General features: G+C 41.4%; 1 protein-coding gene across 13 annotated transcripts in view; it reads left to right on the forward strand.

Moving 5' to 3' along the window:
• Nucleotides 1-10,856: 10,856 nt before the first annotated feature.
• The window catches only part of PATJ (PATJ crumbs cell polarity complex component), a 389,086-nt gene continuing 382,079 nt past the window's right edge, over nucleotides 10,857-17,863 (forward strand). For 12 of the 13 annotated variants that reach the window (XM_086394286.1, XM_086394288.1, XM_086394293.1 and 9 more), the window contains exon 1: nucleotides 10,857-11,014. The gene's annotated coding sequence lies outside the window, so the exon portion shown is untranslated. Of the gene's footprint in view, nucleotides 11,015-16,119; nucleotides 16,211-17,863 lie in introns of those variants that run through there. The other variant, XM_086394287.1, reaches the window with a different exon arrangement.

Consider the following 17,863-nt stretch of genomic DNA (forward strand, 5'->3'; position numbering starts at 1 on the left):
TTTAGATGAGGGAAAGGGCTTAAAACAAGAGGAGACCAATGGGTTTACGACTAAACTAAGTGAAGAGTTGGAGGGTTTTTCCATATCTTTCTAAATTTCCATGTATTCTGAAAAGTTCTGTAGTGGGGTTATCTTTTATACTGAAAAAACTGTGTACTTCTTTTAAAGTGATAATTTAATCATTTTTCTCTAACCTGAAAATATTCGAGTCTGAGTAGTGCCTCTTCATCAACAGCAGGACCAATTTTGAACAGTTATGATGTGGTTCTCAAACTTTAAGAACCATCAGTATTGCCAAAGAAATGCAGACGACTGGGCCCATCTCAGTTTCTGACTCTGAAGATCTAGTATTGTTGTTCAGTTGCCAAGTTGTCAAGTCCGACTCTTTTTGACCCCAGGGACCGCAGCAAGCCAGGCCTCCCTGTCCTTCACCGTCTTCCATAGTTTGCTCAAACTCATGTCCATTGAGTAGGTAATGCTAATCAACCATCTCATCCTCTGCTGCCCTCTTTTCCTCCTGCCCTCAATGTTTCCCAGCATCACGGTCTTTTCCAATGAGTTGGCTCTTTGCATCAGGTGGCCAAAATATTGGAGCTTCAGTTTCCACATCAGTCCTTCAATGAATACTCAGGATTGATTTTCTTTAGGATTGACTAGTTGAATCTCCTTACAGTCCAAGGGACTCTCAAGAGACTTCTCCAGCACCACAGTTCAAAAGCATCAATTCTTTGACACTCAGCCTGCTTTTTGGTCCAACTCTCACATCTGTACATGGCTACTGGAAAAAAAAAATAGCTTTGACTATATGGACATTTGGTGACAAGGTGATGTCTCTGCTTTTGATATGCTATCTAGGTCTGTCATAGCTTTTCTTCCAAGGAGCAAGCATGTTCTAATTTCATGATTGCATTAACTGTCCAGAGTGATTTTGGACCCCCCGCCCCCACCCCACCAAAATAAAATGTCACTGTTTCTACTTTTTTCCCTTCTATTTGCCATGAAGTGATGGGACTAGATGTCACGATCTTAGTTTTTTGAAGTTGAGTTTTAAGCCAGCTTTTTCACTTTCCTCTTTCACCCTCATCAAGAGGCTCTTTGATTCTTCTTCGCTTTCTGCCATTAGAGTGGTATCATCTGCATATCTGAGGCTGTTGATATTTCTCCTGGCATTCTTGATTCCAGTTTGTGATTCATCCAGCCTGGCATTTTGCATGATATACTCTGCATAGAAGTTAAATGAGCAGGGTGACAATATACAGCCTTGACATACTCCTTTCCCAATTTTGAACTAGTCTGTTGTTCCATATCTGGTTCTAACTGCTTCTTCTTGACCTGCATACAGGTTTCTCGGGAGACAGGTAAGGTAGTCTTATATTCAAATCTCTTCAAGAAGTTTCTACAGTTTGTTGTGATCCACACTGTCAAAGGCTTTAGTGCAGTTATTGAAACAGAAGATGTTTTTCTGGAATTATATTGCTTTCTGTATGATCCAGCGAATGTCGACAATTTGATCTCTGGTTTGTCTGCCACTTCTAAACCCAGGTTGTACATCCAGAAGTCCTCAGTTCATGTACTGCTGAAGCCTAGATCTAGGATGTGGCATGATAATTTGCATTTCTAATCACCTGACAAGTGATGTTGATATTACTGACTCAGAAACCACACTTTGACAACCTGGAGATAATGTATTACAAGATACATCATTTTTGAATGAGAAGACATGAAACTATTTGCAATAATACCTTAGTATTATAACTGCATTTAAAATTTTTCTTAAACCAATTTTGCAGCATTACTATACTATTTTAAAAATTAAGACATTTATGCCTAAAGACTTAAGTGATAAGGAATTTGAAGGTTAACAGTTCAAATTTTAAACTTCCTGTTTTAACTGGACTTACACTTTCCTTTTCCCCCTTTTCCTCCCTCTCTCTCTCACTCTCTCCTGTCCTCCTTTCCTTTGTTCTTTCCTTCCTCCCTCCCTTATTTCTTTCTTTCTTTTCTTTTCTCTCTGTCCCTCCTTCTCCTCCATAAAGATATTTATCAAACATTTACTTGTATCCAGTATAAGACAAGGCCCTACAGACTGAAAAAAATAGACAAGAATCCAGCAGTTAAACACTTTGTGTTTACTGGGGGGAAGGACAAACAGTTAAAATAGTTTGGTAATTGCTACAAAAGAAGCATGTACTAAGTAGTAGAGGGTTTTGATAAGATAACTCCCAAAGAGTTCTGAGAATGTAATATTTTGCCACTGGCATCAAAATATTTCAAAATCAAGGCCAAACTGGGGGAACAGGGTTGTTTCTTCATAGAATACATGACCACCTAAAAATGTACAACCTAAAAAATTTACCATTAACACTGAGTTTAAAAAATTACCAATAGTATGTATAATATACAGCTCACCACCATCCCTCAACCTTATCCTGTGATGAAATTTAGGAAAGGGGTTGGGGCCAAGGATCAGATAAAATTCAAGGATAAAGATTGGAATGTCTGTTATACATAGTATCTGGTGACAAAAGATTGTGACTTTGCATTTTGACTACTTTCAAAAAGTTCTGGGGAATTTCCTCAGATATTAGAATAACCATTAATTTCCAGTGGTTAGGACTCTGTGTTCTCACTGCATAGAGCCTGGATTCAATCCCTGGTTGGGGAACTAAAATCACAGAAGCCAGTGGCTTGGTCAAAAAAAAAAAAAATTCTGAATTAATTTTCAAAATACTATATAAAGAAAATCAGAAGGTGAAAGGAAGCATCTTTCTAACTTGTTTATTTAAATTATGACAAAATTAGATATTTTCCTGATGATTGCAGGAATATTGCTGATATTTGTGTTATTTTTCATATAGATTTTGAACAATTAACTGTTTAAAAATGCTTGTGCTTTGTTAATCCTATTACAAAATCTATTTTTATGATTCTAATGATTATCTTTGTTCTCCCCCACAATATACAAACTGAAAAAAACAAAACTCTTCCCATGAAAGTAAAATACTTTCTTAACTTTCTTGATTTGATTACAGTCTACTCTCTCTTCTAACTGTACTTTAATCTATTTTCTCATGGCTCAGTAAAATATGTTACTTTACATTTTTGCAAGTATAGTCTCTGATTATAGGATTACTACATTGTCTAATTTTAGTAAAAAGGTTGTTAAATCTCAAACTTAGGCATGTTTTCAATGCAAAAATTCTTTGTCATATAAAAATTCTATAGGATTCTTTGGAAATTCTACAGAAAGTAAAGGACATGAATAGCACAGCCAAATATAGAAGTTGCTATGTAGAAACATTAGGAAAGAGGACTACCAGTGAAGCCTGAAGCAAAGCTTCCTCTGGAATTCAGGGCTTAGCAACATTGGATCTTTTCATTCCTAAAATTCTAGTATACACCTAATTACATTAACACATGCTTTTGCCCAGAGCAATCTCATTCCTATTTCAAAGATTAAAACAGAATCATTGAGATAAAAGATCATTCAGTTCAGTTCAGTCGCTCAGTCGTGTCCGACTCTTTTCGACCCCATGAATCGCAGCATGCCAGTCCATCACCAACTCCTGGAGTTCACTCAGACTCACGTCCATTGGGTCAGTGATGCCATCCAGCCATCTCATCCTCTGTCGTCCCCTTCTCCTCCTGCCCCCAATCCCTCCCAGCATCAGGGTCTTTTCCAGTGAGTCAACTCTTCACATGAGGTGGCCAAAGTATTGGAGTTTCAGCTTTAGCATCATTCCTTCCAAAGATATCCCAGGGCTGATCTCCTTCAGAATGGACTGGTTGGATCTCCTTGCAGTCCAAGGGACTCTCAAGAGTCTTCTCCAACACCACAGTTCAAAAGCATCAATTCTTTAGCGCTCAGCTTTCTTCACAGTCCAACTCTCACATCCATACATGACCACAGGAAAAACCATAGCCTTGACTAGACGGACCTTTGTTGGCAAAGCAATGTCTCTGCTTTTCAATATGCTATCTAGGTTGGTCATAACTTTTCTTCCAAGGAGTAAGTGTCTTTTAATTTCATGGCTGCAGTCACCATCTGCAGTGATTTTGGAGCCCAAAAAAATAAAGTCTGACACTGTTTCCCCATCTATTTCCCATGAAGTGATGGCACCAGATACCATGATCTTTGTTTTCTGACTGTTGAGTTTTAAGCCAACTTTTTCACTCTCCTCTTTCACTTTCATCAAGAGGCTTTTTAGTTCCTCTTCACTTTCTGCCATAAGGGTGGTGTCATCTGCATATCTGAGGTTATTGATATTTCTCCCAGCAATCTGGATTCCAGCCTATGCTTCTTCCAGACCAGCATTTCTCATGATGTACTCTGCATAGAAGTTAAATAAGCAGGGTGACAATATACAGCCTTGATGTACTCCTTTTCATATTTGGAACCAGTCTGTTGTTCCATGTCCAGTTCTAACTGTTGCTTCCTGACCTGCATACAAATTTCTCCAGAGGCAGGTCAGGTGGTCTGGTATTCCCATCTCTTTCAGAATTTTCCACAGTTTATTGTCATCCACACAGTTAAAGGCTTTGGCATAGTCAATAAAGCAGAATAGATGTTTTTCTGGAACTCTCTTGCTTGTTCCATGATCCAGCAGATGTTGGCAATTTGATCTCTGGTTCCTCTGCCTTTTCTAAAATCAGCTTGAACATCAGGAAGTTCATGGTTCACATATTGCTGAAGCCTGGCTTAGAGAATTTTGAGCATTACTTTACTAGCACGTGAGATGAATGCAATTGTGCGGTAGTTTGAGCACTCTTTGGCATTGCCTTTCTTTGGTATTGGAATGAAAACTGACCTTTTCCAGTCCTGTGGCCACTGCTGAGTTTTCCAAATTTGCTGGTATATTGCTGGTATATTGGGTGCAGCACTTTCACAGCATCATCTTTCAGGATTTGAAATAGCTCAACTGGAATTCCATCACCTCCACTAGCTTTGTTCATAGTGATGCTTTCTAGGGCCCACTTAACTTCACATTCCAGGATGTCTGGCTCTAGGTCAGTGATCACACCATCGTGATTATCTGGGTTGTGAAGATCTTTTTTTGTACAGTTCTTCTGTGTATTCTTGCCACCTCTTCTTAATATCTTCTGCTTCTGTTTGGTCCATACCGTTTCTGTCCTTTATCAAGCCCATCTTTGCATGAAATGTTCCATTGGTATCTCTAATTTTCTTGAAGAGATCTCTAGTCTTTCCCATTCTGTTGTTTTCCTCTATGTTTTTTGCATTGATCACTGAGGAAGGCTTTCTTATCTCTTCTTGCTATTCTTTGGAACTCTGCATTCAGATGCTTATATCTTTCCTTTTCTCCTTTGCTTTTCGCTTCTCTTCTTTTCACAGCTATTTGTAAGGCCTCCCCAGACAGCCATTTTGCTTTTCTGCATTTCTTTTCCATGGGGATGGTCTTGATCTCTGTCTCCTGTACAATGTCATGAACCTCAGTCCATAGTTCATCAGGCACTCTATCTATCAGATCTAGGCCCTTAAATCTATTTCTCACTTCCACTGTAGAATCATAAGGGATTTGATTTAGTTCATACCTGAATGGTCTAATGGTTTTCCCTACTTTCTTCAATTTAAGTCTGAATTTGGCAATAAGGAGTTCATGATCTGAGCCACAGTTAGCTCCTAGTCTTGTTTTTGCTGACTGTATAGAGCTTCTCCATCTTTGGCTGCAAAGAATATAGTCAATCTGATTTCGGTGTTGACCATCTGGTGATGTCCATGTATAGAGTCTTCTCTTGTGTTGTTGGAAGAGGGTGTTTGCTATGACCAGTGCATTTTCTTGGCAAAACTCTATTAGTCTTTGTCCTTCTTCATTCTGTATTCCAAGGCCAAATTTACCTGTTACTCCAGGTGTTTATTGACTTCCTACTTTTGCATTCCAGTCCCTAATAATGAAAAGGACATCTTTTTTGGGTGTTAGTTCTAAAAGGTCTTGTAGGTCTACATAGAACCATTCAACTTCAGCTTCTTCGGCATTACTGGTTGGGGAATAGACTTGGATTACTGTGATATTGAATGGTTTGCCTTGGAAATGAACAGAGATCATTCTGTCATCTTACAAAAAATGACCTGTCTTACAAAAGACCATTACTCTCCCCAAATTTCTTTTTTAAGTAAGATGGGCATTTTTTTTTCTCTTGTGGTAAATTTATAGCACCTGGTCTTGTTACATCTTTTGGAATTTTTCTACATCCATGCTCTCAAGTATTTCTGTATCTTCTCTTTGATGCACCAGTCTAACTGCCCACCATCCAATTAAATTAACCTTGACTCATCACTTAATAAGTTATACCCTATACCAAGTATATTTCATGTTGAATGTCAAATGTAGGCTGTAAAACTGACTTTATCAGAGTCATACTTCTCAATAAAACAAAACTGAATGAACTGGCTTTTCTATTAAGTAAGTTTCACCATCAGTATCCCTTTTATTAGGTTCCGAGCTTAAGATCATCTTTGCACTTAAGTTTTCTCCTTTTTCTTCTTTAATTCTTTTATCTAATCAGTACGCAACTGATACTTTTAAGTGCTCTTTTTTTTTTCCGGTCATACCATGAGGCATGTTCCCTGACCAGGGATTGAACCTGTGCCTCCTGCAGTGGAAGTGCTGAGTCCTTACCACTGGATCACCAGGAAAGTCTCAAGTTCTCATTTTTTTCTAATTCTATATTCTCACCCTGTTTCAGGTATTCATCATTTTCTACATACCTTGCTATAATGCCTTTTTCCCTCCTCTTTTTGATTCTAGGCCTTCTCCCTAACTTTGTCAACCCATGTTTCACACTGCCTCCAGATTAATCTTTCATTTAAGCAAATACAAAACCTCTATCATATTCAAAATTTTATTCAAAATCTTATTTAAGTTCCTTGGATTTTACCCAAAGGAGTTGAAAACATTTCTCCAGACAAAAAACCTGAAGACATACTGAGAGCAGTTTTATTCATAATTGCCTAAACTTAGAAGCATAAGATATCCTTCAGTAGGTGAACAGATACATAATCTGTGGTCCATCCAGAAAATTGAATATTGTGCAGTGCTAAGCTATTAAGCCATGAAGAGACATGGAAAAACCTTAAATGCATGTTACTAAAAAGCCAATCTGAAAAGGCTACATACTGTATGATTCCAACTACCCAACATTCTGGAAATGACGAAACTATTGTTGTTGTTCAGTTGCTCAGTTGTGTCTGACTCTTTTCGACCCTATGGATTGTAGCACGCCAGGCTTCTCCTTCACCATATTCCTGGGCTTTTGCAAACTCATGTGCACTGAGTTGGTGATGCCATCCAACCATTTAACCCTCTTGTTGTCCCCTTCTCCTCCTACCTTCAATCTTTACCAGTATCAGTCTTTTACAGTGAGTTGGCTTTTCACATCAAGTAGCCAAAGTAGGCAATGGCACCCCACTCCAGTACTCTTGCCTGGAAAATCCCATGGACGGAGGAGCCTGGTAGGCTGCAGTCCATGGGGTCGCTAAGAGTCAGACATGACTGAGCGACTTCACTTTCTCTTTTCACCTTCATGCATTGGAGAAGGAAATGGCAACCCACTCCAGTGTTCTTGCCTGGAGAATCCCAGGGATGGGGGAGCCTGGTGGGCAGCCGTCTATGGGGTCGCACAGAGTCAGACACGACTGAAGTGACTTAGCAACAGCAGCCAAAGTAGTGGAGCTTCAGCTTCAGCATCAGTCCTTCCAATGAATATTCAGGATTGAATTATAAAATTATAAAGGAATTTAGGATTGACTAGTTTGATTTCTTTGCAGACTCTCTCAAGAGTCTTTCCAATTCCAGTTTGAAAGCATCAATTCTTCAGCATTCAGTCTTCTTTTAGTCCAACTATGGAGACAATTAAAAGGTCAATGGTTGCCAGGAGCTGAAGGCAGCACTGGGGTGGGGGCTGGGGGATGCATAGGCAGAGCACAGAGGATTTTTAGGACTTTGAAACTGTTCTGCATGATATTACAATGGTGAATACATTATACATTTGTCCAAATCCATAGACTCTACAATACCAAGTACTTTGGGTGATTATGTGATAATATAGGTTCATCAGTTGTAAGAGATATACCACGCTGGAGGAGGATGTTAATAAAGAGGGGAGCTATGAATGTGTAGGGAAAGGGGTACATGAGAAATCTGTTCAATTTACATCCTAAAACTGCTCTAAAGAAATAAAGCATTTTTAAAAATTAAATAAACACCAATCAAATGTTTTATAAAAAGTAAAAAAAAAATCCTATTCAAAAATTTTCAGTGGTTCTTTAATTTCTTAGAGATGAAGGATAAAATCTTATAACTTAAAGTTCTCTGTAGTATTTTCAGGCCCATCTGCTCTGGCCTCACTTTATTTACTCCTACTCCTTGGCTTTCTCCTTGCTGTCACATGTATCTGTCATGTTCATGCCATCTATGTGCTGCTTCATTTATTGAGCACTTTCTATGTGCCAGGTGTATGCAAGACATGTAAATTCTTCATTCAACTTTCAAAAATACCACGTGAAGTAAAAACACTGTTACCAAAATTTCACCAATAGGAATTAGAATATTTAAGTAACTTGTCAAAGTCACATATTTTAGGAAATGGTGGAATCAGGATCAAACTCAGATCTTTTGACTTCAGAGATATATTCTTAAAAATTGTGCTCATCTTCATCATTCTATCAACAAGATATTCTTGAGGGTTCTCAGAGGTAAAAACAACAACAAAAGAAACTCTGTGCCATATGCATAAATGGAGAAGGAAATGGCAACCCACTCCAGTATTCTTGCCTGGAAAATTCCATGGACAGAGGAGCCTGGCAGGCTACAGTCCATGGGGCCGCAGATGTTTGGCCATGACTGAGTGAGTGAGCACAATGCATGTATATGGAATCTAGAAAAATGGTACTGATGAACCTATTTGCAGGGCAGGAATAGAGACGCAGATGTAGAGAATGGACTTGTGGACACAGCTGGGGAAGGAGAGGATGGGGCAAGCTGAGAGAGTAGCATTGATATATGGGATATTCCAGGCGGCACTGGTGGCAAAGAACCCACTTGCCAGTGCAGGAGACATGAGAGACACGGGTTTGATCCCTGGGTCAGAAAAATCTCCTGGAGGAGGGCACGGCAACCCACTCCAGTATTCTTGCCTGGAGAATCCCATGGACAGAGGAGCCTGGTGGGCTATACCATGGGGTTGTATCCAACTTCAGCTGCATGCACACAGACATGCAGCATTGATATATATATAAACTATCATGTGTCAAATAGATAGCTAGTGGAGAGCTGCTACATAGCACAGGGAACTCAGCTGGGTGCTCTGTGATGACCGAGAGGGGTGGGATGGGGCTGGGGTGGGAAGCAGGCTCATGAAGGACGGAATGTATTTTTACAGAACAGCTGATTCACTTTGTTGCACATCAGAAAGGAACCCAACATTGTAAAGCAATTATATTTTTTTAAAAAAGTAATTTGTATTTTAAGAGGCAGAGGCCATGCTGAAATTGTGTATCTTTTTACCAGGCCTGACAAGTGATATTTTTCTAAAAAAACAAACAAACAAAAAAAACAATAAAAAAACGAATGGTAACACTATGAAGTGTCAAGCGTATGATCTTGTAAAGGCTGTTCTTACAATTGCAGTGGTCTTTTATCTTCCTTGAGGAGAGGTGTCCCCGTAGTTAACATACAGTCAATCACACTGCTTAACAAATACTAGATTTATTTAATGAACAAATACCTGAAGAATCAAAATTCTAGTTAGCTACATTAGAGAGAGTGGAATAAAGCCCTTTTAGATTTTACACAGTATTTCTCCAAGTCAAGTTATAGTATCAAGAATAAAAACCTTAAAAACATATAGGGAAATAAACACTGACTTCGAGTCAGAAGATCCAATCTGGGTCCCAAATTTTGGGCAAACTACTTAACCTATAGGTGCACAGTTTCTATTGGAGAAGGAAATGGCAACCCACTCCAGTGTTCTTGCCTGGAGAATCCCAGGGACGGGGAAGCCTGGTGGGCTGCCGTCTATGGGGTCACACAGAGTCGGACACGACTGAAGTGACTTAGCAGCAGCAGCACCACAGTTTCTTCGTCAGTTTTTTCACAGGGCCAATGAGGTAATGTACAAGCTAGCGCTCAGCATATCGCAGGCAAATACTGCTACACTGGTTTCTTTCCTCAACTAAATGAGAAAAAAATAACCTCAGTAATACTTAGAATTTTACGTTGGGTCAACAGATGAAGACGCTAAGGAGAGATGACAGAACGGGAAAGGAGAAGTACAGAAAGGGACCACGCTGCAGCTGCTGCCAAGTCGCTTCAGTCGTGTCCGACTCCGTGCTGCCCCATAGACGGCAGCCCACCAGGCTCCCCCGTCCCTGGGATTCTCCAGGCAAGAACACCAGAGTCGGTTGCCATTTCCTTCTCCAATGCATAAAAGTGAAAAGTGAAAGTGAGTCGCTCAGTCCTGTCCGACTCTTCGCGACCCCATGGACTGTAGCCGTCCAGGCTCCTCCGGCCATGGGATTTTCCAGACAGGAGGACTGGAGTGGGTGCCATTGGCAGATTCGACCAAATCCTTTCATCAATGTCCTTCTTTAGTTTCCTTGATTTTAGGTCTTCTCTCAGCCCAGCCCTCCCACACCGGCCCAACCAGATCTCCCCACCACTTGGCTTTTCGTCTACCCTCTTGCCCCCCAGATCCCACCTTTTTCTGGCTGCTTAGCACTCCCTCGCCCAGTAGAACTTCACCTGCTGAAAGTAGAGAAGCCCACCGCCCCGGCGCTACCCCAGCAGTCGGCCTCCAGCAGACCCAGACTCGCCCTCCAACCCCTCCCGCGCCACCTCGGCGCCCCGCCCCGGCCGGGGAGGGTAGGAGAGAGGGGAGGGCCTGCCAGGTGAGGCGCGGTCGCCCTGGGCTTCTCACTTCCGCCCAGGTGAGGGAGGGCTGACGCCGAACCTGCCCGCCCGCCAGCTCCGGGCTCCCACCGGCGCCTCCGCCGGATCAGGTAAAGCGGGGGGCCAGCCGGGCAGGCGCGCGCTGCGCCGCGGGGACCCCGCGCCTCGAACCGGACGGGGCCGCTCTCCCCGCGTCCGGAGCCTCCTCCCCCGTCCCGGCGCGCTCTCCGTCAGTCGTCCGGGAAGAGTGGGCACGGGAGACCCTGGGCGCCGCTGGGCGCTCGGCCAAGACCGCGGAGGGCACGGGGTGCCGTCCTCCTGCGTGGGGCACTGGGACCCCACCGTGATCCCCGCCCCTCGGTGCCGGACTCGCCGGAGGCCGCGGGCCGCGCAGCCGCCCCGCCCCGCCCTGGCGGCCCTCAAATCTCGGCCCTGGTCTGTACCGGGAGAGGCCGGGATCAAATTTTGCACCCAGATGGGTGCCTGCGCTTCGCCCCCAGAGCTGGGCAGAGTCGCCCCAACTGGTGACGGTGAAAGGAGTGAACAGGTGGTGGCCTGCTCGAGGTCCCGGAGGACGGGGTGCCCAAGTCCCCATCTGGTTGCTGGTGGTCACGTAGCCGAGTTCCTAGGCCGACGGTCAGGCCTAGGTTCTGCTAGCTTCACTCTTTAAATGGGGAGGACCAGGCGGAGAGCGCTGTGCCTCCAGCCTTTGGGGAAATCGCAGGACTCCTGCTCTAAGTCAAGCTCAGGAAAGCATATTCACATTCTTTCCCCCTACCTCCTACAAGTATCTCAACCCTCCAGGGACACCTAGCAGGCCGAATTAATCTCCCCCTGAAGTGTTGTCTTGGCAGTTTGTCATATCTCCAGATGGTTCTTATCACTTTGGATTTGAATTAGTTGTTTACTGGTTTGTCTGCGCGATTGAGAGGGTGGCCTTTAAGGACCTTCTCAGCTGCTTTCAGAGTCTGGCCATTGGTAGGTGTGCAATAAACAAATGTTTCTTAAAAGAGCTGAGAAGACTTCTGGAGACCTGGAAAATAAAGACGTCTGTTACACCGAGTATGTTAGTATCACTTGTAGGCAGTCTAAGATCCTACTGGTCTGTCAATTTATTTGCTCAAAGCTTTTGAAAGGTAAAGCTAGGGAGGAGTGAAGGTAAAAACTCAAATCGGTTCGTTTTGCAGCATCTGAAAAAGTTAGGCGAGGTACCGACTTTTAGCTATAGTGAATTTGTTTCTAGGCCCCAAGTGATCTTCATAAGGATTGTTTAAAATTTAAAATAATAAGAAAATTAATAAGTAAGAGAACTGGATGGTTCTTTACATATAGAGTTTATAAATTGTGTTCTAAGGAAATTTGCGCTTCTCTAATTGAGATCCTATTAAGGGTTGCATAAGGTGAGCTTGGTATATCAGAATAATGGCTGTGTTTAAAGTTGGAAATAAATTATATTAAGCCCTCATTTGTGTTTAAAGGTGCTTTAATAAGTTCTGGTCCTGTAGCAATAGTTTTTATAACTATGAAAGTGAAAGTGAAAGTCACTCTCATGTCCAGGCCAGAATCCTGGGCAGTCTTTCCCTTATCCAGAGGATCTTCCCAACCCAGGGATTGAACCCAGGTCTCCCGCATTGCAGGTGGACTCTTTACCAGCTGAGCCACAAGGGAAGCCCCTTATAGTTCATAGTTTATAACTATAAAGTTAATGTAGTCGTTGTAGAAAAAATGGAGATAATTTTCAGCAAAGGAACTAAAAGCACACACAAACACACCTACCATTGAAAGTAACCACTGATAACATTATGGTATCTTGCCTTTCAATGAGTATTCTTTAAAAGAAAAATCTGTGTATTTTCCCATGATGAATTTACCTTTTAGAACCTCGTGATTTTTAGACAGTGGCTCAGCATTCAGTAATCCTTGTAATTGCATTTGTATTTAAGAGCACTTAATAATTAAACAACCAAGCAGTCTATCTCTGCTTTGTTAAACTTTAACAAAAATACATTAGGTTGGGGAAACTAAAGTGGGTTTCATTTGTTTACTCAAGATTTTGCTCACCTTGGTATTAGAATAAACTTTTTGAGAAACAGGTCTGCTGCTGCTGCTGCTGCTGCTGCTAAGTCGCTTCAGTCATGTCTGACTCTGTGCGACCCCATAGATGGCAGCCCACCCGGCTCCCTGGTCCCTGGGATTCTCCAGGCAAGAACCCTGGAGTGGGTTGCCATTTCCTTCTCCAATACATGAAAGTGAAAAGTGAAAATGAAGTCACTCAGTCGTGTCCTACTCTTAGTGACCCCATGGACTGCAGCCCACCAGGCTCCTCTGTCCCTGGGATTTTCCAGGCAAGAGTACTGGAGTGGGGAGAAACAGGTCTCAGTTCAGTTCAGTTCAGTCGCTCAGTTGTGTCAGACTCTTTGCGACCCCATGAATCGCAGCACGCCAGGCCTCCCTGTCCATCACCAACTCCCGGAGTTCACTCAGACTCAGGTCCATCGAGTCAGTGATGCCATCCAGCCATCTCATCCTCTGTCGTCCCCTTCTCCTCCTGCCCCCAATCCCTCCCAGCATCAGAGTCTTTTCCAATGAGTCAACTCTTCGAATGAGGTGGCCAAAGTACTGGAGTTTCAGCTTCAGCATCATTCCCTCCAAGGAAATCCCAGGGCTGATCTCTCCACCTTAATTTTTGAGATCGCTTGACTATTGCTGTTTGCCGTAACCCCCCCTCCCCACCCCTGCCCAATTCAGATGTTTTTGAGTAGATTTGGATGCCTTTTTAAAAAGCATTCATTCTAGGTTCTGATGCTAATGGAGAGAAAAAAATGAAAAAGGCCTGCTTAGTTTTTGCGTTTGCACATCTGTGTAGCCTGCAGAGTTTGTAGACAGTGAATTAAGTCCACCTACCATATAACTCTTGACAAGTCACTCGACTCTACCCCTGTTTTCCCATTTGTAAATAATATACCACACTGAGTTTGGGGAGGTTGAAATAAAATAATGTTCAAGAATGTGTCTTGTAAACTGTAAGACATTCTTCTCCTGCTTTTTGCTCATCCACTGAGATGTTGAATTCTGATAGAATGAAGGAGTTTATTGTTTTTACTGGGAGGAACTCTAGTTTTAAAGTGGTTTCGTTCTGATCTGCTCTGCTCAGTGCTTTGGTCATGTCCAACCCTTTGCCACCCAATGGACTGAAGCCCGCAAGGCTCCTCTGTCCGTGGGATTTTCCTGGCAAGAATGCTGGAATGGGTTGCCATTCTTTCTTCCGGGGGATCTTCCCAACCCAGGGATCGAACCCCCGTCTCCCACATTGCAGGTGGATTCTTTACTTCTGAGCCACGAGGAATGCTCCCTCATTCTGACAGTTACTTTGATAAAAGGTGTTGAGGCTGTATTAGCTGATGAAAGTTTTTGCTAAAAACACTATACAGAGATCTTTCTGAAAAAGCCTAGTTTAAAACTGCCCTGACAGCCTGGTTAGCCGCTTGCTTTTGTGACTAAGCACTTGAAATAGGGCTAGTTGGGGTTGAAATATATAAATAGACTGTAAGTATAAATAGACATCAAATTTTGAAGACAATGTAAAAACCTAAATACCTTAGTTTTAACATTATTTACATATTTAAATGATAATTTATATATATTAGAATAATTAAAATCCCCTGGAGAAGGAAATGGCAACCCACTCCAGTATTCTTGCCTGGGAAATCCCATGGACAGAGGAGCCTGGCGGGCTACAGTCCATGAAGTTGCAAAGAGTCAGACATGACTTAGCAACTAAATGACAACAAAAGGATAATTAAATATGTTATTTAGATTAATTTTACTTGTTTCTTTTTGCTTAACATGTGGCTACTAGAAAAATTTCAAATTACATATGTGGCTCACACTATATTTCTATTGAATAGCAGTGGGTTAGGATTCAATATATGTTTATTCTTAAGAGGGTTTGGTTTACTGAAACCCTTACATTTTGATTTATAAATTGATTTTTTTAAACTCCCAAATTTAGGCCTCCCCACTCCCACCTCCCTTGTATTCATTGCATTGGTGAAATTTTTTGTTTAGTTTTTTGAGAAACAACTACTATTGACTACAGAAGAAAAATCGCAGCTAAAACAATTACTTGTTTTTTTGAAGCCCCCAAATAGCTTCGATAATTTTGACTGAAAAGAGATGTTAATAATAATAATAGTGTGTGCTCAGTTGCTTCTGTCTGACTCTTTGTAAACCTGTGGACTGTAGCCTGCCAGGCTCCTCTGTATATGAGACTCTCTAGGCAAGAATACTGTAGTGGGTTGTCAGGCCCTCCAGGGTATCTTCCCGACCCAGGAAGATACCTGGGTGTCTCCTGCGTTGCAGGTGAATTCTTTACTGCTGAGCCACCAGGTAGCCACTGTTTGTTGAATGTTCACTGCATTCAGGCTGCTTTGTAACTCTTATTTAGTCCATCCAACTATAAATATTTAATACTTTTATTAATTACTTTATAAATAAGGAAGTTAAAATATAGGAAAATTTAAGCAATTGGCCACAAGAACACAGAGCTGGTTCCAGGAATGGAACCCAGGTCTCTATGATTTCAAAGCTTGTAAACTATAGATTCTCCTGTATTTTGAGACTTGATTATTGAATCACCTGGAAAAAAGTTGGTTATCGAAAGAGATATTTAGTTCTAATCCCTTGTTTGTATTAGTGACCAGTAGGGAATGCTCAACAGGAGATTAGGTGAATGAATCATGAATTCCTACTAATCATGTAGTTACAGTGAATGAAAAGGAGTTTGTATATCATCATGACTAAATCTTAAAAATGTAAAATTAGATAAAGCTGAAGGATAAACATATAGTATAATTGCCATTTGTATAGTTTAAAACTCTGCCACCCAATAATATTGTAAACAAAGGTAGATTGTGTTTTAAGAATTTCAGATTTGAATTGTCTCTATATTGATTGCATGCCTTTGTGAAGCTGCCTTGTGGTTAAATGAAGTTAGTAAAATCTCTGTGAAATAAGCATTCTCTAATATTGATCTTACTCTTAAAAGAACAAACCAAACCAGTGTTGCCCTTTGCTTCGATGCTGTGCACGTGTCTGGTTAGTAGATAGCTTTGAAGCCCAGGTGTGCAGCATTTCAAGGACAGACAGACCTGTTTTCATTTAACTTTAGCCCTTAATTGATAGGCATGACGTTGATAACAGCCTGGGTAAGGCTTCTGCAATGGGAAAGGCAGTCCCTCACTGTATTATTTTCTGGAACTTGAAATGAAGCTCCAGGATGGAGTGTGGTAGGAGAGGAAGATGAAGTAAGTAGATGTTGATGGTCAAGTTTACAAACGTTCATTCCCTCCCTATTGAAAATTTGAAATCTCTGACTCTCGTTTTTAAAGTAGTTAGTTGCTGAAAAAGTCTTTAGCAGTTGACCTTCCCTCCCCACAAAGTGAAATTAATTCCACTCAGTGGCAGTTGCAGTCTTCCTGTCATTACCGTTTCAAAGTGCTTTCCCCCTTAGTTTTTGAAATTATAAGATCTTTTCTACATTTGCAAAAAGATGATACATTGTTAAGATAAATGAGATGTTATACAGAATGATCCTGCAGTGTACATAGTAGGCACCCAAAAACTGGTTACATGATTTAATGCCGGATGAAATGGATTTTGGGAAAAGGTCAAGAGAAGGGTGAACATTAGTGGGAAAGGTGTCTAAAGCAAGTGCTTAGTCACTCAGTTGTGTCCTTTTTTCGACCCCATGGACTGTAGCCTGCCAGGGTCCTCTGGACATGGGGAGTCTCCAGGCGAGAATACTGGAGTGGGTTGCCATGCCCTCCTCCAGGAGATCTTCCCAACCAAGAGTTCGAACCCAGGTCTCCCACGTTGCAGGTGGATACCTTCTGAGCCACCAGGGAATAATTTGGCCTATTTTGCAATTTGTTCGGATTGTTTTGAGTATCACAAACATCCCAAAAGTGGCATGACTGTGTTTCTGGGAGAGATTAAGGGCATACAGTCTGCAATGTGGGAAGAACTGAACAGAATATTTGAGGTGGAAACTAGCTATTAACGAGGAGTGTGAATGCCTGGTTCTTTCAGAGTGACTGGCTACACACCAGAGATCCATAAGTGAAAATTGCCCAGTTCATAATTTTTTTTTTGCTGATCATTGGAAAAAAACTGCCACCAACAGGAAAAAAGAGCACATCATAAAACAGTTTAACTTTGTTTATACACAGTGGACAAGTTATAGGCAGAAACTGATATGCTTTGGTTAATTATGAATTGTTTAATGAGAAAAGTTAGTATTTATCTAATTGAATTATTCTGATAAACTGACTTAATTTTCAGTTCTGATTCTGAGTTTAACATGGAATCTTTCAGCTTTGACTTCAACATGTCCTCCTAAATGTCCAGTATTAAGTAGACTTGAACATTGCCTGTGGCTTAGGCACATGGCCCTGAAATATCAGGCTCATTTTAGAATTTATATATATCTGTTTCCAAAATTCCAGGAGTATGGTGTTTTGATGGCAGCCAAAAACATACTATTTATTTTTTTTAAACATCTAAGGAGTTTAGAAGATGCTTTGCTGTTTGATAGGGATGCAGGCTAGGAGACCTGTCTCGACTCTACATTAGGATGACAGCAGATGTGTTTATCTGTAGTTTGAGTGAAGAGCCATTGTTACTCCCTGAAAAGGAGAGTTTGTTTTCCATTTAATCAATACCTCATAAATGCTGAGCTTTGAAGACATGGCCATGGCAACTAGACACAACTTGAACTTTGCTCTGCTAAGGAAGCAATAGAAATTTAAAGTTGCTCATGTATTCCAATTTTTGAATAATTTCTGAAATCGTGACTTCATCTGTAGTTAATAGCATTTAGATTGTTCAGAGTCCCCAGTTTCCTTGAGCTCTGGGGAATTGCCATTGAAGAGTAACATGTAGTCTAGCTGTAATATGCC

The sequence above is a fragment of the Bos grunniens genome, chromosome 3, assembly GCF_055505025.1.
Source record: "Bos grunniens cultivar Pamir isolate PY7600 chromosome 3, Bosgru_T2T1.0, whole genome shotgun sequence".
Taxonomy (NCBI): Eukaryota; Metazoa; Chordata; class Mammalia; order Artiodactyla; family Bovidae; genus Bos; species Bos grunniens.